General features: G+C 44.2%; 1 protein-coding gene across 9 annotated transcripts in view; it reads right to left on the bottom strand.

The window, feature by feature from the left end:
* Positions 1 to 22,307, bottom strand: part of CGNL1 (cingulin like 1) — a 170,423-nt gene extending 148,116 nt beyond the window's left edge. For 6 of the 9 annotated variants that reach the window (XM_086321177.1, XM_086321180.1, XM_086321179.1 and 3 more), the window contains exon 1: positions 21,757 to 21,804. The gene's annotated coding sequence lies outside the window, so the exon portion shown is untranslated. Of the gene's footprint in view, positions 1 to 21,680; positions 21,805 to 22,178 lie in introns of those variants that run through there. The other 3 variants (XM_086321178.1, XM_086321184.1, XM_086321176.1) reach the window with 2 other exon arrangements.
* Between the last annotated feature and the right edge of the window lie 666 nt (positions 22,308 to 22,973).

Genomic DNA, 22,973 nt, shown 5'->3' with positions numbered 1-22,973 from the left:
AGGACCCAGAGGGGATCTGATGGGGTAGAGACCAGCATCTCCTCCGCTGCCCTCTCTTTCTTCCATCCATTCTTCCTCCTCTCTCTCCTGGTCTTGTGTGCCTCCCTTCCTGACAGAAAGGCATCCATTTCTCCTCTTTCTTGCCTGTTACATCCAAGAAATAAAGTTATCTCTTTTGTCTAGAAGCTAAAACTCAAAAAAAAAAACCTGACACTCTTGGCTGGGCTTTGAAAACACAAGGAGATACGCAGGAACGGCCTTGTCAGGGTGGGGAAACAAAAGTAGACACTGGTACTCTTGTGGGAGACGATACCAAGCTGCAGGTGTACACACCACCTCATCCAGCAATTCCACTCCTAGCAATTAACCCTGAACAGAACAGTTACACAAACACACTTCTAAGTATATAACTTCATATGTACCAAGTATTTCTAATAACGTAAATGTCCACTCATAGGAGCTTGGCTACCAATAACCTACAATGGCAAAGAATCTAAAACAGAATGCATACATATCAAAGAATCACTTTGCTGTACATCTGAAACTCAGACCATATTGTAAGTCAACCACAGTTCAATTAAAAAAAAAAAAACTATGCTTAAAAAAAATTAGGAGCTTGGCTAAATTATCCATATCATGGAATATGAGAAAACTATTTTTTTAAATGATTTATATACACAGCCGTGGAAAGTATAAAGATACATTGTTTTAAAATGTATCAGAACAATGTATAGAGAGATATATTACGAGAATAGCCTCACTTCTAAAAAATAACTTGTATGTATAAAGTTACATTAACACCAAAAAAAAAAATTTACCAAATCCTTAAGAGCAGTTATAATTAGAGGTGATAAAATAGGGTGCTTTCCATTTAAGTCATACATTTCTGTAGTGCTTCAGTTTTGATTACAAACAAGTAATTATAATAATAAGAAAAAAATAAAAATAAATGGAAGCTGAAACGTCCTTTGAACATGCAAAACAGTGGTGTTGGGAAGCCCATGGTTTCCGTTTAAGGCAACAGGCAATCCAGCACCCAACACAGAACACAATTCAACATGAACTTCCTCCTTCCTCCTCTTTTTACACACAACCACACACAGTTGAAAGTTAAAATCCCTGCCCAAAGTCAAGTAGAACCAATAACACAAAAGGGTGAGCTGCTACAGAAGCAAACAAGCACATCAGTTACAGAAGACGGCAGAAGAATCACAAAGACCAGTCACCAGAATGAGAAGCCCAGAATGTCCACAACTATCCAGCGTGGGAATAAGTCATGCACTAAGACCCTCTGAACATATCGCCACGTGACAACTAAGATTAATAAGAATGAAATGGTAAGCTGTATTTCATGTCTAGGTTTTAGTAGTTCGGGGAAATGTGTCCCTATTGAAACTTTAAGCAAAAAGCTAAACATTTAGTCTTACCACTTGAAAAAATAAACTTTGAAATTCAGGAAAATGAACTAATGTAAAATATCTAATTGCCCAAAATGTTCTACAAGTAATCTATTGGCCTGGCCCAAAAGTCCATTCCTTTTTTTCCATATCTTACAGAAGACCCAAACAAACATTCTGGCCAACTCAATATGTTTAGGTTGTATTTAATGAACAAAATTTATGAATTCTGGTTTTTATTTTTTAAAACCATGGGATTAAATATCCATTAACATTTAAAGTAATTCCCACAAACATCCAAATTGAACTTGAGAACTTTACCTTAGGCCAGCAATCCACAACAGAAAGATTCCATACCCTCTGCTTTTACAAGAAAGACAAGAGATCTCTGCTGACTGACTGTGTACCTCTTTTTTTTTTTTTGTCCTATTTGTCACCCAAACGATTTTTATTGGCAACAAAAATCAACCCTGGGTCATTAGGAGATTAAGCACAGTTCAAAGAAAGAGGTTCTACTTTTCAAAAAACTAACATACCAACATTTCAGCCAATAATGCAGATTATTCAAATACAGAACTATAGTTAGGATTCTGATTAGATTCCACGTTGAACAGCAACAAACTGCTAGATTTAATGCATTTGAAGGAAAAAGGACAACTGTTATAAATAAGGACCCTATGCACCAAATAAATATTCTCCATTCAGAGTGTTGTTTTCTGTGTGCTAGTGTTCAAGTGAGCTGAAACAATAGATGTTTGTGAGCTTTCAAAACTGTGCAAACAATTTGCCAGTTTAATTAACTTCCATTTACACTACAACACAAGTCCAGTATTTCACAGGCTTGGTTACTAGGTGTGAAATAAGACAATTTCAAACATGATGCATGTACATTGTATGGCTGCCAGGTGGGTTACACGTCTCTCATGAGACTCAAGTCCACTCTGGAGTGTGCAGCACCTCCCAGCACCACAGGGCCTGGGCATGGCAGGTGCGCAATAAATGCTGGCTTCCTTCCCCTTTCCTCCTTACTCCAAATATAACAGAAAAATGGCAACACGACACATGCTTACAATACCACTAAGACTATTCCTGGGCCGTCCATTCACTGCTTTCCTATTTCATTACAGAGGCACCCAAAACACCCCGTTTAACAGAACCTTGTTTGCACCAAAACAACTCCAATTGTGTGTTTAGCACACATACATATATGTAGTGGAAAATAAAAAGGAAATACACCTCAAATTAGTGATTGTGTATCTTAACGGGAGAACTGAAAACAGTTTTTAATTTTTATCTTATACATTTCTGTATTTTCCAAAAGTTTTACAATAAGCATCTGCTGAGTCAAAACTGTTTGATACAACACAGTCCCACTACACACTCCCCAGAATGATCAAAATGAAGATGACACACACCACCAAGTGTCGACACTGGAGCCACTGAAACTCACTCACTGCCAGGTGGGCGTGTCAGCTGGTACAACCACCTGGGGATCAACGACAGCTCCATACACATGAAGACCCAGCAACTCCACTCTTAGATATACACCTGAAGAACATACTTACACATACAAGAAAGTGACACTATCAGTAACAGCCAAGAACTACAAACAACTCAAAAGTCCATCAACAGCAGATATATCAATTATCAAGGACTAGGAAGACAATGAAATACACAATGAAAATTTAGCAATGTATTTAACAGATTATTGCTATATGCACATCCATTGATGAATTCCAGATATAGTGGTGAAAGAAAAGCCAGGCACTAAAAGAGTACATACTATATGACTATGATCCCATTTTTATGAAGTTCAAGAACAGTCAAATTTACCTATGGTGATAGAAACTGGATACTGTTATCTTTATGGGAAAACAATGACTGGGAGGAAGCAAGAGAAAACTTCTGGAAGATAGTAAACATTTTTTATATCTGTGCTTCCTACTTAAAAAAAAGAAGAATAAATTGGATTTACACCATAGCTCTAACTGCTTACTAGCTGGGTGTTATTCAGTTGTTCAGTCATGTCCAACTCTTCTGCAACCCCATTGGCTGTCCACGGGATTTCCCAAGCAAGAATACGGGAGTAGGTTACCATTTCCTTCTCCAGGGGATCTTTCCAACCCAGGGATCAAACTCGGGTCTTCTGCGTTGGCAGGCAGATTCCTTACCACTGACCACCAAGGAAGCTCACTAGCTGTGTGGCCTTGAGCAAATTTCTTAACTTCTCCAAGTTTCAGTTTCTAAACTGTAAACGGGATGAGAATTAAACAAGGCGATGCATTTAGTGTTTAACACAGTCACCAGCACAAGGCAAAAGCACAATACATAACAACAGAAGCTGGACAAACATCCCCTAGGTCTTACTATGCACTAGCGGGCACTGCTGTACCTCTCCCAGTTCCTGTTCTTATCTACTGCTCAAGGCCAGGAGGGCAGGCTGTGAGCTAGGCTTTCAGAAATGGTTTGTGCAGGACATCAACCACAAGCATTGCTCTGAGGAGGAGGAGGAGGAGGAGGAGGAATCACTAGTTATGTTGCTGCTGAGGTCTCAAAGGAAAGGAACTGGCAGGAGGTACACATCAGGATTAATCACAGACTATTGGAGAGAAAAATGGCTTTAGCTTCTGAAAGTAGTAGCTGCTTTCTGCAGGAGGAGAAAGACTTTTATTCCAGTGGAATAACTCATTTTAAATTGAGGAGTCATCTGGGAACTGAAAGAGCTCATCTTTCTTTCCTAAGGAAAGAGAGGAGACAAGTCACTCTCTGTTAAATGATTTTCTATGTTGACTGGCTAAATTTACTGCCCTTTAATATATTTCAGATTTACAACTAAAATAATTTTTAAAGTATAGGCCTGCTGTATAAAAGTAATTTAAAATGTTGGTCATGAAGCAAGAGACTCAGATTATACAAGACAGTTTTAGTGAAATGAAACACTATAAATGGAGAATAGTCTCCAATTTAGAAGATCAACCAAGACTAGGAATGACTCAACATATCATGCAGAAAAGGAAATGGCACCCCACTCCAGTACTCTTGCCTGGAAAATCCCATGGGCGGAGGAGCCTGGTAGCGACCATGGAGTTGCTAAGAGTCAGACACGACTGAGCGACTTCACTTTCACTTTTCACTTTCATGCATTGGAGAAGGAAATGGCAACCCACTCCAGTACTCTTGCCTGGAGAATCCCAGGGACGGGGGAGCCTGGTGGGCTGCTGTCTAAGAGGTCGCACAGAGTCGAACACGACTGAAGCGACTTAGCAGCAGCAGCAGCAGCAACATATCATGAATTTCTGCTTCCATTAACTTCTATTTTGCTTTCAACTAAGGCAAGTGAGCGCACATGGATCTTTACTGAACCCCACCACTTTCTAGCTCTACCACCTCGGGCAAGTTACTCTCTCTGTGCCTCATTTTCCTCAACTGGAAAATGGGATGATAATCAGGTTATTAAAAGGAGTAAATGAGTTAATAGATATTAAGTGCATAAAAGTGCCAGGCACTACCAAGTGCTATAAAAGTGTTCCTACCATCACTTCTTTTTTTTTTTTTAGTGTTTCCACTTTGTTGCTCAAGCACCATCACTTCTTAATCTTCAGATGAAGAGACAGAATTCATCTAAAATTGTGAAACTTAATCACAGACTGTGCAGATATAGGATAGACTGTCTAATATCCAGAGGAAGCTGTGCACTAAGATCATGTCAAGTAAATATGAAAACATGTGGTTTGCAGGTGCACACATGCGCGTGCAAACACCCAACCCTTCCAAACCCCTCCCTCTTCTCACAAATAATTTCAGTCCCTCTAGAGCAGAATGTGCCAATGATCCCAAGTTCTTCTGATCCCAAGATAATCCCAACAAAGGTGTAAAATGTTACTCTTCTTCCAAATATTTCCAACGGCCCATTAAAAGAACACACACTGAAAAGGTATGTTTGCCTTTCACATTTCAAAAACTGGAACCTTCCCGTAGCACACTTGAACAGCTGAGTGGATGATATTCAAACATGGGCTCTTTTCAACCTGTAGCAGAGGAGACCTACTAAAACCTTACACTTTCCTCCAATTGTGAGCACAGAAAGTTTTTCATTTTGTTCCAAAGGAAATGATCTTAACACAGCTCAATGATATCATCACTGTCTGAACTGAGTGGGCATCCGGTGGCCATGACAGGACTAAATGCTAAAACCCAAGGGTATAAAAGTTAAAAGCTACTCAGTGGAAATGTCAGTTACAACATTCATTCTTTGATTTGCAAGAATCAATCACAGAGACAGAGAACCCTCAAGCGAGGGAATTATGAAGAGTATCCAGCAAAACATAAGGGCAGCACCGGCCTTACCCTCCCCCCACCTCTCCCAATAAAAAGCTTTTCAATACCCACAGTATTCTGCTTTTCTAAGTGGAAGAGAACTGCTTGAAAAGATTACTTAATTCTTTCACTTCACTAGTAAGCACATTTACACCTTTCTACCAACACTAGCCAGTCAGATCCGAAATCCCTATCTCACTATCTGTGGTTTCTCTCTATTATCAGAGTGACGTAAATAAGACAGCAATTTTCTGTTTTTTAATATATTTTTAATTGGAGGATAATTGCTTTACATGTTGCATTAGTTTCTGCTGTACAACAACATGAATCAGCCTTAAGTATACATATATATATCCCTTCCTTCTTGAGCCTCCCTCCCACTAAGATAGCAGTTTTCTAATTCACTAGTCCAGAGTATCAGAAAACTTTATTTTGTTTAAGAAATAACTGTTCGTTCTGTACTTCATAGACTTTAGGACACCCAGATAGCTCTCCACCAAACACCACCTGCAAACACAGCTGACACAGGACAGGGACAGTGATGCCTATCTTTGCTCTACCTTTAGCTGAAAACCTTGTTCAGCTTTATTATCCAGAACTTGGCACATCAGCAGATGAGGAGGAGAAAGTTGCACACTCAGGTTGATTCCTAGCAATGAATTAGATTCTGGGAGCTCAAGAGAAAAGCAGGTAATGGCAGCCATATTTTATTTGCAAAATAAAAACTCCAGCAGGGTCTACTTTCTTGCTGATGTGAGATGCCTGGTTAGGTTTTGGCATTTCATTAAGTTGCTTTGGGTCTTGATCGAAACAGTCGTCCCTCAAATATGTATTTGACTCTACTATGTGTAAGACACTATGCCAGGTGCCAAGGGAGATTAAAAAACGACCTTATTTCACTCCCAGACTCTTTACTTTCCACAGCCTCCCTAAACACCGAACAGAGACGAATGGCACTTCCATCCCCTCACAACCATATTTAGGGCCCTTGTTTTACTCTCCTTAAGCCCCCGTGAATACTTAGAGAACAACTATCGTTTTATTATTATGAAGGTTAACTCATACCGCTTTTTTATAAAATACAAACAGTCAAGGAGGGCATGAAATGAAAAAGAAAATTTCCTTTCCAACAATGCCACCAATCCTACAGCCCAGAAATAAGCACGTTACTTAGGATTTTTTCCAGAGATTTACATTTGCAAACCAAGAATTGAGATTTTTTTTTAATGGGATCTTAAACTAATGTGCACCTTTTTTTTTTTTTTAAGAAAAAAAAAGTCTGTTTTATGAATTTTTCTGTATCAGTACTCATAGATTTGCCCAATTCCATAATGTGCTTACATGGCATTTAACCAGTCCCTTTGAAAGGCATTTAGGCTACTTCTACTGTTACTCTATCACAACGCTGCAGTGAATATCTTTGCATGTTTGCCGGCACACTTCCGCAGGTATATTCGTAAGATAAACTACTAACTGTAGTTTATCTACAGGAATGTGTATAGACAATTTTTAGTTTTGAAAGATAATGTTAGAAAAAAAAGAGAGAAAAGGAAAGGGAAGGAGGGAGGGAAAGAGAGACGGAAGCAAGGAAGGAGAGAGGGCTGGAAGGAGGAAGGAAGGGAAAGAGAGAGAAAGAAAATAAACGCTGTGGCCAACACCAGGGGCTACCTACTCACAGCAACTGCCGCTTTCCTTCTGGCCAGCAAAGCTCCATTTCTGCCCCCTTTTGTCCCAGGGCCCACATGCTTTGAGAAAGCTGGGCCCTAAGACTGGTCTAAGCAAGCAATGGGAGCCCCCTCTCTCCATGCCAGTCATCAGATGAGATGTGGGCATCTGGCCCAGTTTTGCCAATGGGGCACAGAAGAAGTTCTGGGGGTGGGGCTCCCAGCAAAGGTCTTCTCTGGTTTCCTCTTTTCCTGCCTCTGGATACCACATATCACCTGTGTACGAGGATATGGTGGTTGGGAACACGAGGAGCCAAGCTGGAGGTCAAACGTCAAACACTGAGGCTGGCAAAGAGGAAACTCAGCTGAGCCTTTCATTAATGAACCCCAAAACTGTGCTAACTCTGGACTTCTGTTTACAGGAGATAATAAAGATACTTACTATTTAAACCACTTTTAACTGAGTTTTGTTTACTTGCAAGTGAAAATATTCCCACTGCCCACCTGTTCTCTAAAAAGAAGCCCACTGGACTTACAATTCCATCCAGGGCACATACGAAAGCATCTATCCCCTCACAGCCTTGGCTTCATCAGGGTTTAGTCCCCATGTGTTCTCAGGGTATTTTCTCTTAATGGCCAGAGTGCTTTCTTCCTTGGAGAGTCTGGCAGCTCTCTCCCCAAATAAGGACACACTGCAAAAAGGTGACCCGAAGACGGCCAGTATTTCATTCTGCTTCATCTGCAACACAGCACTGAGACACAGGCTCACCTGGTCCTTCAGAAGAGTAGACACTGTCACCCTGGGCCGTACGTTCCCCAGTGCCTTAGAGTCAGACATGACTCTGCTAGGCTGGGACAGTCACCAGGGTGTGGAAGGACAGCCCGAGACTGGAACCTGGATGACCTAGTTCAGATCTGCTACTTATGAGCTGGCTGGCTGAAGAGATGTCACCCAACCTCCCATTCCACATTCTTTGAATGTAAAAGGCTGGCTCCTGAAACTAAGGCCCAGGGTCCTTATTAGGATAAGATGGGGACAGGGCATGTGAAGGTGACGACTGTCACAGACTATTAGAGGCAAGAGTGAGGCTGATCCCCACAGATCTATGCTGAGGGGGGGCCAGCCCAAGGGCAGGCAGATCGCCCATCTCCAGCCCTTTCTGTTCTCCTGTCACTCCTGCCATCACTGTGGGCAGCCTGTGAGGTCAGGACTAATAACCAGAAGGAAACCCAACCAACCACATCCACTCCTCCTGGAGATAAGTTGAACTCCCAGGAGCAGCATCACAGTCAGTGAATGTGAGATGACGTTCAGCCAAGAGTCAGCGTGTGCCAGGGTCACTTACAATGATTACTAAGGCTCAGACTGGCACCTGGGCAAAACATGTATGATTCTGAGCAAACTTCCGGAAGGTTAGTTTGGCCCATGCTTTTCTCATCCCTCTCACTTGCTCTTGAGCATTGTGATGGATTCAATCTCTGTTTTCTGCACTTCACTCCCCTATATAATGGCGTCATGTGTCCCCCTTCTGCACCATGACTTTGCAGTACTTCCCATGAGAATGGCCTGAGTATACTTCCCCTCTGCACTGATGTTGGGCTTGGCCATGTGATTTCTGTTGACTAATGGTTATGAGCCAAAGCCTCAAGAGTCTTCATGCATTTCTACCTGCCCTCTTAGGCTACTGCCATTTGCCGTAAGGTGAGCATGCCCTAGGCCCCAGAATAAGCACATGTGGAATAGACTCAAAGCCAAATGATCAACTAAGTAGAAAAATAAATCCCTGTGGTTGTAAGGCACTGAGATCAGGGATTGTTTGTTATGCGGCAACATCATATAGTAACCTAATACAAACATCTTAAGAGCAAATATAATGGTAAGTTTGCCTGGCACCAAGTAATCAAGCAATAATAAAATATTTGTGCTTAAGAAAATTTTAATTCATTCACCATTCATACAGGTACAGAGAACTCCTACACGTAAGGCACCACAGTAGCCCCACAGGAAGCTGAACATAATGAAAAATATGAAAGTAATCATTCCTACAAGTACCTTTTCAGTCTAGCAAATCCCCAAGCTTCCTAAATTCTACTGGAGGAGAGCAGTCCATGCTGACAAAGCTTCTGTTCATTTCATTCATTCATTCACTCACTGCCCTGGGTTAAATCACAGAAGGGATGAAATTCAGTATCTATGTATTTAAAGATCTGATTCTCATACTTATTAATGGTGAAATCTACTTCCTTCTACAAATGTATTCTTAAAGACAGAAACTAGAAACTTGTTTGTCAAGCACTTGAATTATTTTTAATGAACTCCTTTGTTCTATTAATCTTCATTTATTCATTCAACATATGTTTACTGAGCACCTATGATATTTCAGGCAGATGAATGGTACCTGTGCTAGGAATCAACGCACACAATTCCTAGCCCCAACCCCTGGCTGCCCAGGTGCACCACTGACCACAAAAGAATTATTTAAAATTATGGTTGACAGCTCCATGTAGTATCTAAAAAAATGTTTTTAATAAAAAAATATATATATTCCTATAGTTTAACTATAGGTTTAATTCCTATAGTTTAACTCCAATGTCTTCTTTCAATTTTACTTTTAAAAGAATTCTAGGGATTTTCCTGGCAATCCAGTGGTTAAGACTTCACCTTCCATTCCAGGGGTGCAGGGCTGATCTCTGGTCAGGGAGATAAGATCCCACATGCCTCGCAGCCAAAAACATAAAAAACAAGAGAAGCAATACTGCAACAAATTCAATAAAGACTTTAAAAGATAATAGACAGAAGAATTCCACCCCACTTGCAAATGTGGCGATTTCACCATCTTGCCTCTCCTTTTATCAAGGAGGACAGAGAAAATGGGTTTTGACCGCACTCCTCCTCACATTACTGCCACACACAGAGGTGTGGGAGACTCACATTTAATAACCTTTGGCATGAAGTCTTCAAAAGTCTTTGGGAAATCTAAATAAATTACATCCACTGGTTTGCCCTTCTTCCCACATTTACTTTCTCCCTCAAAGAACGTAATAGGTTCATCAAGCATGATTTCCCCATCCGCACATCATGCTTTTTTGAAGGGTTCTGTGATCTCACCCTCTCCCATGGATTGCACAAGCCTGCTGGGCATGGAGGTGAATTAGCTCTGAAAATAAGGAGCATTCCCCGATTCTAAGCGGGAGTCACAAAAGGGAAGCATCAGAGTAATAAGACCATACACGCATATCCCTCTCTATGCAGACCTGTTCCAAGCACTCTATACAGATTCACTCATACAACGTAGAACCCCAGAGGCAGGAATGGACCTGGGCAGTCCAGGGCCAGAGTCCAGGCCCTGCACCCTTTGCAAATCCCAACATGTGCCAGGGACTCTGGGCTTCCCTACCAGCCTGTCCTCAGCCAGCTTGATGAGGATCCCCAGGAAAGAAGCAGAGAGGGAAGGCCATCCTAGAGATGTCCTTTATTTCAGGACACAGCTTTACCCTGGACACTCCTCTGGGATAAATTCTAGTGTTTCCCACAAAAGGAGCTCGTAAGCCCCCCTAAAGCTGCCAACATCCTGCTTCCTCTAGGCAGGGCCTGCTCACCACTCCAGAAACAAAGCAAAATGAAGAGCCTCCTAGTAGTGAAGGGCCACGGCCACAACCCAAGAATGCTCTGAAGCCTGGCTGGAGGCCTTGCCTGAAGGGCCGGCATCTCAGAGCCCTGAGCTGCTCTCCCACTACTAAGCTCAGAAGTGCAGGAGAGGTGGGGGGTTGGTGGGGGGCAGGCATTGACACGCCACCTCCTTTCACTCTAGTCTCTCTCCAAGAGCTAGTTTTACATCTCTATGGGGCTTCGGGCTTCTCTGAAACCTTCCATCTTGGGTGGCTGAACGGGTGGGGGAGGAGAGAATCCAGATTGTCTGGGTCAATGACACGCTACAAATCTGGCCCAGGGCCGCCACCTGGAAATCTAAAGCGAAGGATATTATTAAAGTCACAGGTTAAGGATCCCTCACTCCACAGCTCCTCATTTAGAAGCCTGCAGTGGCATTAAATGTAAACACTTCCCCAGAAAGCTTTAAAACAGAGGGAGGTTTTTATTAAACGACTTAATTGAGGGCCACTTCTCATGTGGAAAGCTTTTTACTGGGAGGAAGAAAAAGGCCTGGTTGGTGTTTTCCAGACACTTGTTTTTTTAAATCTGCCATGCTGTCCTGGGGAAATGAAGCACCACTCGGGGCAGATCTGTGCCCTGGCTGCTAATTCTTCAGCAGAAATAAAAAATAATAAGACCTAGTCCCCGGCAGCATGGAGAACCCAGCATGGCAGTGTTAATTCCAAAATTCATTTCAAGGGTCATTAGAATCACTGGACAGAAAAAGTAGGAAAATTAAGGCTGGCCAAAAAGGACCCAGATTAATGAAGAAAGATATTCTAGAACTTGAAATAAGGACATGATGTGGTAGAATAGGTCTGATGAAACTGAGGCTTGGGTTACTCTACAAAGACACCAAATAAAAGGAATGAAGAGTTGAGGCTCACTACAGTGCATAGATGGACCCGGAAAACATGATGCTGAGCGAAAGAAGCCAGGGCAAAAAGGCCACACGTTGTATGATTGTATTTAAGATAGCCAGCTAGACTGGCAGTGCCTGGGCCTTCGGGGAGATAGGAACGTGAAATGACAGCTTAATGGGTACAGGGTTTCCCTCTCAGGTGACGAAAAAGCCCTGGAATTAGTGGTGGTGGTTGCACAATGCCGTGAATGTACTTAGCGTCGCTGACCTGAACATTTTAAACTGGCTAAAATGGTCAATTATACACTGTATGAGTTTTACCGTAACAAAATAGAAAATAACTGGAATTACAGAAAAATCCTCTTTCAGCTCCTAACCCAGGAGCAATCACTTCCTCACCTGAGTGCAAATATACAAGCAAAGTAATAAATAATATTATTTTACTAATAACTCATTTTTTGAGCTGAAATTCCCAAGTACACTAAGCACTTCTGAAGTCTACATCACTTCCCCCACACCTGTCTTCAGGTAGGTGGTGTTATCATTAGCCTGACGCTACAGGTGAGGAAACCAAGGCATAAGGAGGTGCAGGAGCTTGCCCCAGGGTCAGCAGGCAAACAGGGGAAAAGCCAAAGGATGAACCCAGAGGGAGCACAGCAGGGAGTTTACACCCAAACTCAGAGTCAGAATCATACGCTCTGCCACCAGAATGCTTTCTGGGCCTGGTTTCCCACATCGCCCACAACACAGACATCCCTTGCCTGTTGAGCCTTAATCCCTTTTCAGTGGCATTTCCTAAGTGACCACTTATGCACCAAGTTCTCTGGAAAAACCGCATTCAAAATCACATGTCTGTAGAACTACTTCACTTGGACAGAGTTATCTTCATGTATTCTGATTTATTCTCTTAGTCCTTGGAACAACGTGGTAAAACAGGAGGGCGATGCAACTGCCTGTCCTTTCCTGGGGAGAAAATCAAGCCGCCGAGGGTCTGTAGTTGACCTCGGGCCACACAGTGGGTGCAGGCGCCCAGCTTCTACTCCGTGCCCCACGCTGTTGTCTTCCTGAGGAGTCAGGTTTAACTACTCTGAGACTTTCAGGGATTTTTTTTTTTTAAGCATATAAGTTATGTATATGTAAATCTATATGTATATTTATATGTAAATAGATGCACGCAATTACAAATGAAGTTAAGGAGCAGTTTAATGGAGAGAAAAGCAGCTCTTCCTACATTTTGGGGGCACCTGTGGGGTAACCCAGAAGCACCCACAAAAGGTTGAATTTCATTCCCTCCACTCCTCTTAAGAAAGCAGGACTCTGCCTCTGGTCAACAGCTCTCTCTGATAAGAGATGTTAAAAGCTACCACCGGGGTTTAGAGATGCCACCCTGCCACGGCTTTCAGCTTCCCACCACTGACTTTTGGGGCTGGTTAAGTCTTTATGGGGCTTCCCTGGTGGCTTAGATGGTAAAGAATCCACCTGCAATGCAGGAGACCAGGGTTCAAGACCTGGGTTGGGAAGATCCACTGGAGAAGGAAATAGTAACCCACTCCGGTATTCTTGCTTGGAGAATTCCATGGACAGAGGAGCCTGATGGGCTACAGTCCATGGGGTTGCAAAGAGTCAGGCACCACTGACAACTAACACACAAGTATTTACTGGGGGGCCATCCCATGCATTGTAAGGAATTTAGCAGCATCCCTGGCCTCTACCTCCTAGATGCCAGTAGCCACCACTACCCCCAGGTCATGACAACCAGGATGTCTCTAGATATTGCCAAATGCATTTGAGAGCCACTGCACTATGTCAGTGGAGAAGGCAATGGCACCCCACTCCAGTACTTTTGCCTAGAAAATCCCATGGATGGAGGAGCCTGGTAGGCTGCAGTCCATGGGGTCGCTAGAGTCAGACACGATTGAGTGATTTCACTTTCACTTTTCACTTTCATGCATTGGAGAAGGAAATGGCAACCCACTCCAGTGTTTTTGCCTGGAGAATCCCAGGGACGGGGAAGCCTGGTGGGCTGCCGTCTATGGGGTCACACAGAGTCGAACACAACTGAAGTGACTTAGCAGTAGCAGCAGCAGCACTATGTCAGAGAGATGTGACCCTCACAGCTCTACAAGGTAAGAGTTATACGCCCATCTTACAGATGAGGTAATAGCCCTGAAATGGATAAGGAACCTGCCCAGAACACCACACTCGTTGTGAGGGACAATGTGACTTCCAAGTCAAGCAGATGAGACACCCCCTACACTCTTACCCTACAGTAGGGAGACGGAATGAGAAGACCAGAGGCAAATCTATCTTCTATCAGCTTGTGTATTGAAAATACTAAAACTATGCTTTGCCCCAGGAAGATGGACATGGACTTGAACACTCCCAGGGTTTGATTCTCAGCTCTAAAGAAAATACACTCTGCTTGCAAGAACAGTCTCAGCAATGCCTGGAAGGCTGAAGGGCCTCCTTGACTCACAAAGTAATCCACACGGAGGTATGCATGCCCTTTGAATAATAAATGCTTTAAGCATGAACACAAACAGCATACCTCTGATCATGAGAGCCTGAAATACTTTAAAAATATGCTTTTATCAAGAATTCCCCAATTATTTTGGTGAAACAACCCCCCCTACATTCTCACTCTTCTTAGTGCTCATCTGTATTTCTGCTTAGAAACCACTGATACTGGTAGAGAGACATGAAACACAAGATACCACGTTTCAATGGGCTGAGTGACATCCATTCTTCCTCCTACAAAACTTTATCGAGCATCTATTTCCTGCTAGACACAGGGATGCAAGGTCAGTCAAGAGATCCCTCCTCTTTGCAGGCTTGTTTACAGGGTTTTTTGGGGGGCAGGAGGGTGCTTCCTCCAACATGTTGGCAAAGGGCACTGACCATGTTCCACTTGCTGAGATAAAGGTATTTGCAAGCAGTCAACAGTCTGTGAAGAAATGAATGAGCGGTGAATTGAGAGGATGAATGAAGAAGCCACGCAGTAACCAGAGAAGCACAGCTCAGGGCCAGGAGAGTTTGAACCCTTGATCCAACCACTTGGCAGGTGCACAAATCTGACAAGTGACCCCAGTTTCTCATGGCCTCTCTTCCCTCACCTGTAAAGTGGGTTTATGATAGCATCCATCCCACAGAGTTGTTAGGTTGAACACTCTCAGACAGGGCTGGAGGTAGAGGCTCTAGAAGCATTTGCTATTATTATGCAAATCACTGATTTGGGCAGTCCTCCTGAGAAGTCCAGGCTTCCCAGGTGGCACAATGGTAAAGAACCCACCTGCAATGCAGAAGGAAGAAACTCAGATTTGATCCCTGTGCGGGGAAGATCCCCTGGAGGAAGGAGGAGGAAATGGCAACCCACTCCAGTGTTCTTGCCTGGACAATCCCAGGGACGGGGGAGCCTGGTAGGCTGCTGTCTATGGGGTCGCACAGAGTCAGACATGACTGAAGCGACTTAGCAGCAGCAGATGCCTCACATCCAGGACACTGGGCTCACTGCAGTTATCCAGATCCTTAGCAAGAGGTGGTAGTACCCTGAGCAGACCAGACCTAAAGAACTAGGTAACTAGTGGCTCCAATCCTCCCCTCTTCCCTACTTCCTCTCTCCCTCTAAACTTACACTTCCTTCCACCACCACCCCCCCACCAAAAAAAAAAATGCTTACGGGTGGCTTAGGGCAATGCAGACAAGTTAGGGCTGAGCTGGTCTGACTACAAATGGGACAAAGGTGCTCAAGTCCCAGTCCTGAAGTTCACAAGTCAGAAAAAAATCTTAAATTTGGTAAACTCCAGCCAGCCCTTTGCAAACTGCTGCTGCTGCTAAGTCACTTCAGTTGTGTCCAACTCTGTGCAACCCCATAGACGGCAGCCCACCAGGCTCCCCTGTCCCTGGGATTCTCCGGGCAAGAAAACTGGAGTGGGTTGCCATTTCCTTCTCCAATCTTTGCAAACTACTCTCTCTTATCTCCTTCCTTCCATTCTTTCTCTATCAGTTCCTCTCCGACTCCGAAAGCTTTTACTGTAATCACCACTCTCAGTAAACTTTCCAGGTTTTTGATATTTGACTAGGGCAAGGAGAGAGGCTAATCAACTTTTCAGTTGCTGCTGTGGAATTCTGAGTAAGTCACTGTTTTAATAAGGAGGATAAAAATCTCATAGGCAAAAATAGTGGAGAAACAATTTTTTTTTTACAAAAAGCTATCTGTAATACAGCTAAAACAAAGCTCAAGGATATGGATTAGTTCATAGGATATCCTAGAACCTCTTTATAACTTTGAAAACCGGACCATTTCTTTTCCCTCTGAAATAAAATCAAAACAGGGCACCCGTTATATAGCGGCTCAAACTCTTGAACTGGAATCTGCAAACGCCACCTCACCAGGTCCCTCACCTGGAAAAAAACGAGACCAACAATACAAACATCTCTGGATCTGTGGAAGGAGTATTAGTCTCAGGGGTCCTCCTCCCTGAATGGACTCCAATCTGCAAGGGAAAACAGAGTGCCTGTTTGACAGGCAGCAAAATTCGGGGCAAGAAAGCCAGAGGGGATCAGAGGTAAAACTCAAAAGAATGACTGAAGCCAAAACTAGAAAATCTGAATCATTTTGCCTCAGTCCTCTGGGAAAAAGAGATAAGTAAGAGTGAAAAAATATTAATAATAAAGGAGCTTTATAGATTCAAGAAAACTACAAAGTAACAGCCTGAGCATTATGTACTCCAAAGGCAAGCAGAAAGTCCTATGATTGGGCAGCAAGGGAGAGAATCTGCCCTATAAACAAGAGGCTATGGGCAGGCTGGCTGGAATATTCCACCTTCACAACCAATGCTCTGTGCTCTAATCCCAAACACTAACTCCAAGACGACCCTCTCCACTGAACCAGTCCTTCTTAGGGTGAAATATAAAGCTAAAGCCCACTGTAGTAATGGACACTCACACAGTAACCCTGTTTTCAAGTCACCTTTCCTGATTACAGCTCCATGCACCTCTAAAACTTTCTCACCTATAATTTTAAAAGCTTGAGGTAATTACAATGCAGCAAAGTTTTGTTTTTGTTGCGAGTACCACATAAACAGGAATTGAATGTCCACAGCTTCATTTTGCACCAGGATGTTCAACACTGAATTTCGTTTTTAATCTCTTAAGTAACAACCAATTATCTCCAGAAATTCAAAGGTTTGCAGAACTTGAAGAAATGTGGAGACGATGTCCCTCTAACCCAGGATTTGGGATCCATTCAGAGCATTTCTAAAGAGCCTAATCTATCCTCTCCATTTAAAAAGCCAGAAAAAATAGGGTTTCATAAAATTTCCCTTGAGATGACGAGACCACAGTGATCTTCAGTCTAATATTACACATCGTCTTGTAGAGGAAAACAGTAAATCAATCCAGATCTAAGGGGACTGTGGTGTTAGAAAAACAAAGCACAGGAAACATAATTTCTCAGTCAGTTCTGCTTTAGAGGCACAAGGAGCAGTGGAAAGGCTCAGCTTTGGATTCAGGCAGACTGGGTGCTCCTGAACCTCAGCTCTACCATGTCTTCTGAGCATCTTAGCTCCCCGGGATCTTTTTGGGCCTCAGTTTCCTCATCTGTAAAATGAGGTTGCTGCCACCTCCCTCTCAGGAACATACGGGTTTTAGAGACAGAGCCCAGGGGCCCAGCTGGCTACCTGACATGTGAAAGGCAGACAGTCAACAAATGTGACTCCTCTTCAACCCTGAGGTTATTAGCCCTGTGGGTCAGCAGTTTGGAAATCACTTTCCCAAAGGGATCACTGTGAAGTCATTTCCTGTCCGTCTCAGGAAACCGGAGCTAAAGGAACAAGAGCATGATAAAGAACCAACGTCCACACGCTGCCCAGAGCCATAGACAAGAAGCAAACCACCTGCTTGCAAAGTACTAGGCTGGCCAAAAAGTTCCTTCCAGTTTTTCTGTAACGCCTTACAATGGCTGCTGTACACTCCTCCCAGCTCTGTGCACAGAAGGCCTCTACTCACTAAGCTTAGGCTGCCCGTTACCAACACGCCAAAAATGGATCCAGTAACATTCTCCGCCAGCTTCACCACCCAGATCATGTCCCCACACTGCTTAACTAAGTACTCCGTAAGCAAATCTCATCCGCCAGAATCATGCCTCCTCTTTTCTCACTTCCCCTTGGCATGACCTGTGTACAAACCCTTACCTCTCGTCCATCAGAAAAGTATCTGAAATTGGTTAAACTTGACGTAGGGACTTAACATAACTGAAACCTAAGACAAACTTGTCTTGTGCCTGCTGTGCTAATGAATTGAGAAGGTATCTATCTATCCAGGTGGTGTCAGCCAGGTGGTACCCAGCTGCCTTCACACTCATCGTGAGGGTAAGAGTGCCCGGCTCACTATCAATCCTGGTTTCCATCTCCACCAGATTTCAAGCTCCGTAAGTCATGGACTGTACCCTGTTTACCTACACCCAGCAAGCACTACAGAGCTATGCCAAGAGTGGGGACTGTATAAGAACTAAATTTGTTAAAAGAGTGAATAAAGCAATGAAACAAAAGCAAAAATTTGATATGAAATTTAAGATGAAGTTCTCTCTTCCCAAGGGATATTGGTTTAGGAACAGAAGACAGTGACTAAGAAGAAGGGGAAAGGGGAGTTGGACTGGGATGATTGACTGAAAACTCCAATAAACTCCCCCTATGTGAAAACCAGAAATCCTGGTGCTGGTCCCATCAAATCCCCTTTTTATTTTTTTTCCACTTTCAGGATTTTCATGGCATAATTTGTTTCTTGATAACAGCAATGTCATGTGACAGAATAAAGTAAGTACTTGGACATTCAGGGGAAATTACCCAATTTTAAATTCCCCTTGAACTTTGTTTTTCTTCTCTGATGCCAACCTCTCAGCCAGTTCACTGCCCTTTAGTGCCAGGATCAGAGGAGGAAAAGAAAGAAAAAGCACAAAATCAGTTGAGTTTTTTTAAAAGTGTCAATGGCATCTCTTAGATATATGGCTTGCGGTGGGTGGGGGGGCCATTGAGGAAGTTAAGGAGGCCATTAAATTCTTTAACGACCTCCTACCCCATGGCACAAGCAAATTAACTGTCCCTACTTGAAGGGAAAAGAAAAAAGAAGCTAATAGGGCAGTCTACTCCTAACACAAATCAAAGATCACTCTTCTGAAATGACACATACCTTTCTCTAAATAAAGAAGACCCTCACTACCTCTTTCTTCACTTACTTTCTTCTAATCTCTAGAATATCAGAGCTGCTACTCCAAAGGGAGAAATGTTTACATAAATCTGTTTAGGTCCATATTTACATATACTTTTTCTTTTTTTCCAGAATGTACCATTATAGTCAGTTTATGGCTGTTCAGGTGCAATTTTGCAGACACTAAGACTGCAACAGTATCCTCAAATGAACATCCCCACCCCCCAAATGGAGACAAGATTAGTAAATTAAACCAGTCAATAAGATGGCTTCATTTTGTTGGCCTGGTCCAAAAAAAAAAAAAATTCAACAGTAAGAAAACACTTTCCATATGGTCTTTTTCCCCCAAAGGTTGAGGTTTCGGGTCAGGGGCCACCCTGTGAGACTATGCACTCCACATAACCTCTATTCTCAAGACAAGACAATTAAGCCGGCTGCCACAGCGTCCTCACTTGAAGCAACTGAACAGTGATAGGAGCAGAGATAGGAGCATGGTGGTGGAAGAAGGTGGGAAAAAGAGAAAAAACAATGCTACAGTTTGTATTTTTCAAAATGAATGCTCTTTTGACTCACATTAGGAAACCAGAAATGAACACAAACTTTCCCCCAACTCTGGAGGGCATTATCTTAAAAGGACGTCACACCACTACAAATACAAATGTAATATAGAGGGACAGTACCTAAGAAAAAAATAAAATCCACTGGTTTGTGGCCAGGTAGCAGACAGATGGGAATCTCATACAAACATCATACTTAGGTACCACAGTAAATTAACCAAGATCCCAGGAGACTGTCACAATAACAAACACACTTTAAGAAAACAGATGATCAAATGCAGTCAATGTATACATATATTCAATATTTCCTTAGTCCTATTTCCCTATCATTTTTACAATCATTCGACAAGTGGTGAAGGTCTCACCTCAGATGTATCATGCTACTGTAGGCATTAATTCCCTAACTCAGTTATTATTCTATCAACAAGAAATATGCAGTTATTACTTATATCTGCTGGGCTTAATCACATACTAGGAATAAACCCAATCTACGCAGTGAAGCCTAACACACATATTAACACCATGTCAACTACAAAATACGGATCTTGTGTTCTTAAAAGATTTCCCCACATTTATGTAGAATCATTATCTGTGCCAGAGGATCTCCAAAAGCTGACAGATTCTTAAATTATGTTTCTTCCTTTTAATCTGAAATCCTTTCCAAACAGGACAAGTCAAACTATCACTTAGTTTCCCTGAATAAGACAACCCTACTGACTCTTGCAAGGACTTCATGACTTTAATCCCTATACTCCCATCTCCTTGGCAGAAAGTGGACTAGCAGTATTTTCTGTTAACAGAGGGGCAGAAGCAAAGGGAACTCCAGAAAAAGGCACCATCTGCAGTTTAAAGTCGGAAAGCACCAACCCACAGGCTCCTCAGGTAGAGGGTGGTTTACAGAAGACGGAATCAAGAGCAGCTGAGAAGACCTCCTCTAGTAGTGCAAGGAGAAGGCAATGGCACCCCACTCCAGTACTCTTGCCTGGAAAATCCCATGAACGGAGGAGCCTGGTAGGCTGCAGTCCATGAGGTCGCTAAGAGTCGGACACGATTGAGCGACTTTACTTTGACTTCTCACTTTCATGCACTGGAGAAGGAAATGGCAACCCACTCCAGAATTCTTGCCTAGAGAATCTCAGGGACGGGGGAGCCTAGTGGGCTGCAGTCTATGCGGTCGCACAGAGTCGGACACGACTGAAGCGACTTAGCAGCAGCAGTAGCAGCAGCAGTAGTAGTGCAAAAAGCACGCCCCCAAAGCACATTAGAATCACCTGGCGTTTTAAACGCCATTGTTCAGGCTGCGCCCCAGCTCAGGATCTCTAGAGGTGGGAGAGAGCCACAGCAGTTTTCCAAAACTCTCCAGATGTGCAGCCAACTTTGAGAACAAATACCCCAAAGAACTCCCAACGTGTTTTGAACAGTGCGTTGCGAGCAGCGTTGGAAAGGTACGGCAGCCTTGGGGTGAAGGGGTATACACCGAGTAAATATACAAACTTTTAAAAATCCTGTGTAACTAACTCCAGCATGACAGCCAAGCACCTGTGAAGAGGCCAAACAGTGATGCAACTTGGAAAAGTCCCTTGGAAAGCTAGGGTATGTGCTGTACGCGAAGCGGGGGCTTTCAGGACGACCTGCCTGGACCGGGAACGTCAGGGAGAGGGAGACGCCCACCCGCCCTTTCTTTTCGAGAGATGGTTGGGACCAGCACGCCCCGAAATAAAGGAAAAACAGGGTCGGACAGGAACAGAGGTGCTCGTTTGGGTCCGGGAGGAATCCTAGCTCACTCGCAGCTGTCACTCAAGACCGAGGGTCGAGGCAGGGGGTGCTAAGGCTGCCAGGCGCCCTTCGCTGCATGGCGGTTCCGGAGCCTCTCCCTCGCCCGGGGCCCCAACGCGGGGCCCCCAGGAACCGGACCGTCTGTGCTGCACGCCTCCCAGCCAGGCGCGCGCGCGGGAGCCTGGAGCGCACCTTCCAGCCCCAAGGGAGACGCTGCACAAAGTGCGCGGCGGGGGGGCTCTGACGGCCTACCTGAGCCGCTCCGGGTCCCGCCGCCCACGGCGACCCCTTGGCCCCTGATCCCCGCACCCGCTCTCGGCTCACTTACCGCTGCCTACCGGGTCCCGCTCCCGCCGCCTCCAGCACAGCCCAGCTCGAGTGCAGAGTCCGCGGCGCCGCCTAGAGGCCGGGCGAGCCCGGGCCCCGCCCCACACGCCTGCCCGCCCCCGGGGAGGAGGGGCCGGCGCCCCCTTGCCCCATTCCCGGCTGGTCCGTTGCGGACTCTGCAGCCGCCAGGCGCGCCCTCCCGGCCCTCCAGCTTCCCCTTGAGCCGCCCGGGCCCTCGGGACACGTCTCCCCGCACCCCGACACCGCCCCTCCTCGGCTCTGCCCGGAACGCGCCCGCCCCTCCGCCAGCACCTCTTCCCCACCCCACCCCGTCGGGCCTCACACTCCTCTCCAACAACGCTTTCTCCTCACCCTTCCCCGGATCGGAATGTCCCCCCACCTCCCCTCCGCCTTCCCCCGTACTTTTCGCCTTGAGCTTCGGCCGTTCCAAATTCCTGGGAGCCTTGCCTGTTTCGCACCCCCGATTCCCCTTCTGTCCCTTGCCCACGGCCCCTTTTCTCCCTACCCTTCCAGGCAGCCTTTTCCTCCCCGACCTAGTCGGAAACTTTAATGTATAACTTTTCTCCTACCACAACCAAATCTACAAGTATTTGCTGAGCACCTATTAAGTCTAGAAATACTGATGGAGAGGTCGCCAAGAATAAATGCCCGTCCCTGTTAGAGAGGCCACACAGCTGACAGCAGTAGAACTGGGATTAACAGTCAGATTTCTGGTGCGTTGTTGAGGCCCGTTCCATGGGAAACTGCAGAATGACGCTAACCAGCTGTGGGAGTTTGAGCAAAAACCGTTTTCTCATCTGTGAAATAGGAGGATACCCACTCCATGTTGTGAAGATTACCTAAGAAAACAGATATGGAATAGCATACCACCTGTGCTTAATAAGTAATGTATGTTAACATATGGAATGAAATAGACACTTTAAAATTCAATAAAGTAATAATAAAACTTTAAAAGTAATAGTGAATGCAAGAAAATACTTGCAAATCATATCTGATAAGGAATCAACATAAAATATATAAAGAATTCATACAACTCTGTAGCAAAAATACAAACAATCTGATTTTTAAATGGGCAGAGAATCTGAATAGACATTTTTCCATAGAAGATGTACAGATGGTTGACAGGGAGGTGAAAAGGTATTCAACATCACCAACCATCAGGGAAATGCAAATCAAAACCACAATGAGTTATCACCT

The sequence above is a fragment of the Bos grunniens genome, chromosome 10, assembly GCF_055505025.1.
Source record: "Bos grunniens cultivar Pamir isolate PY7600 chromosome 10, Bosgru_T2T1.0, whole genome shotgun sequence".
Lineage (NCBI taxonomy): Eukaryota > Metazoa > Chordata > Mammalia > Artiodactyla > Bovidae > Bos > Bos grunniens.
Note: the sequence above shows the minus strand (reverse complement) of the source record. Positions and strands in the feature narration are given on the sequence as shown.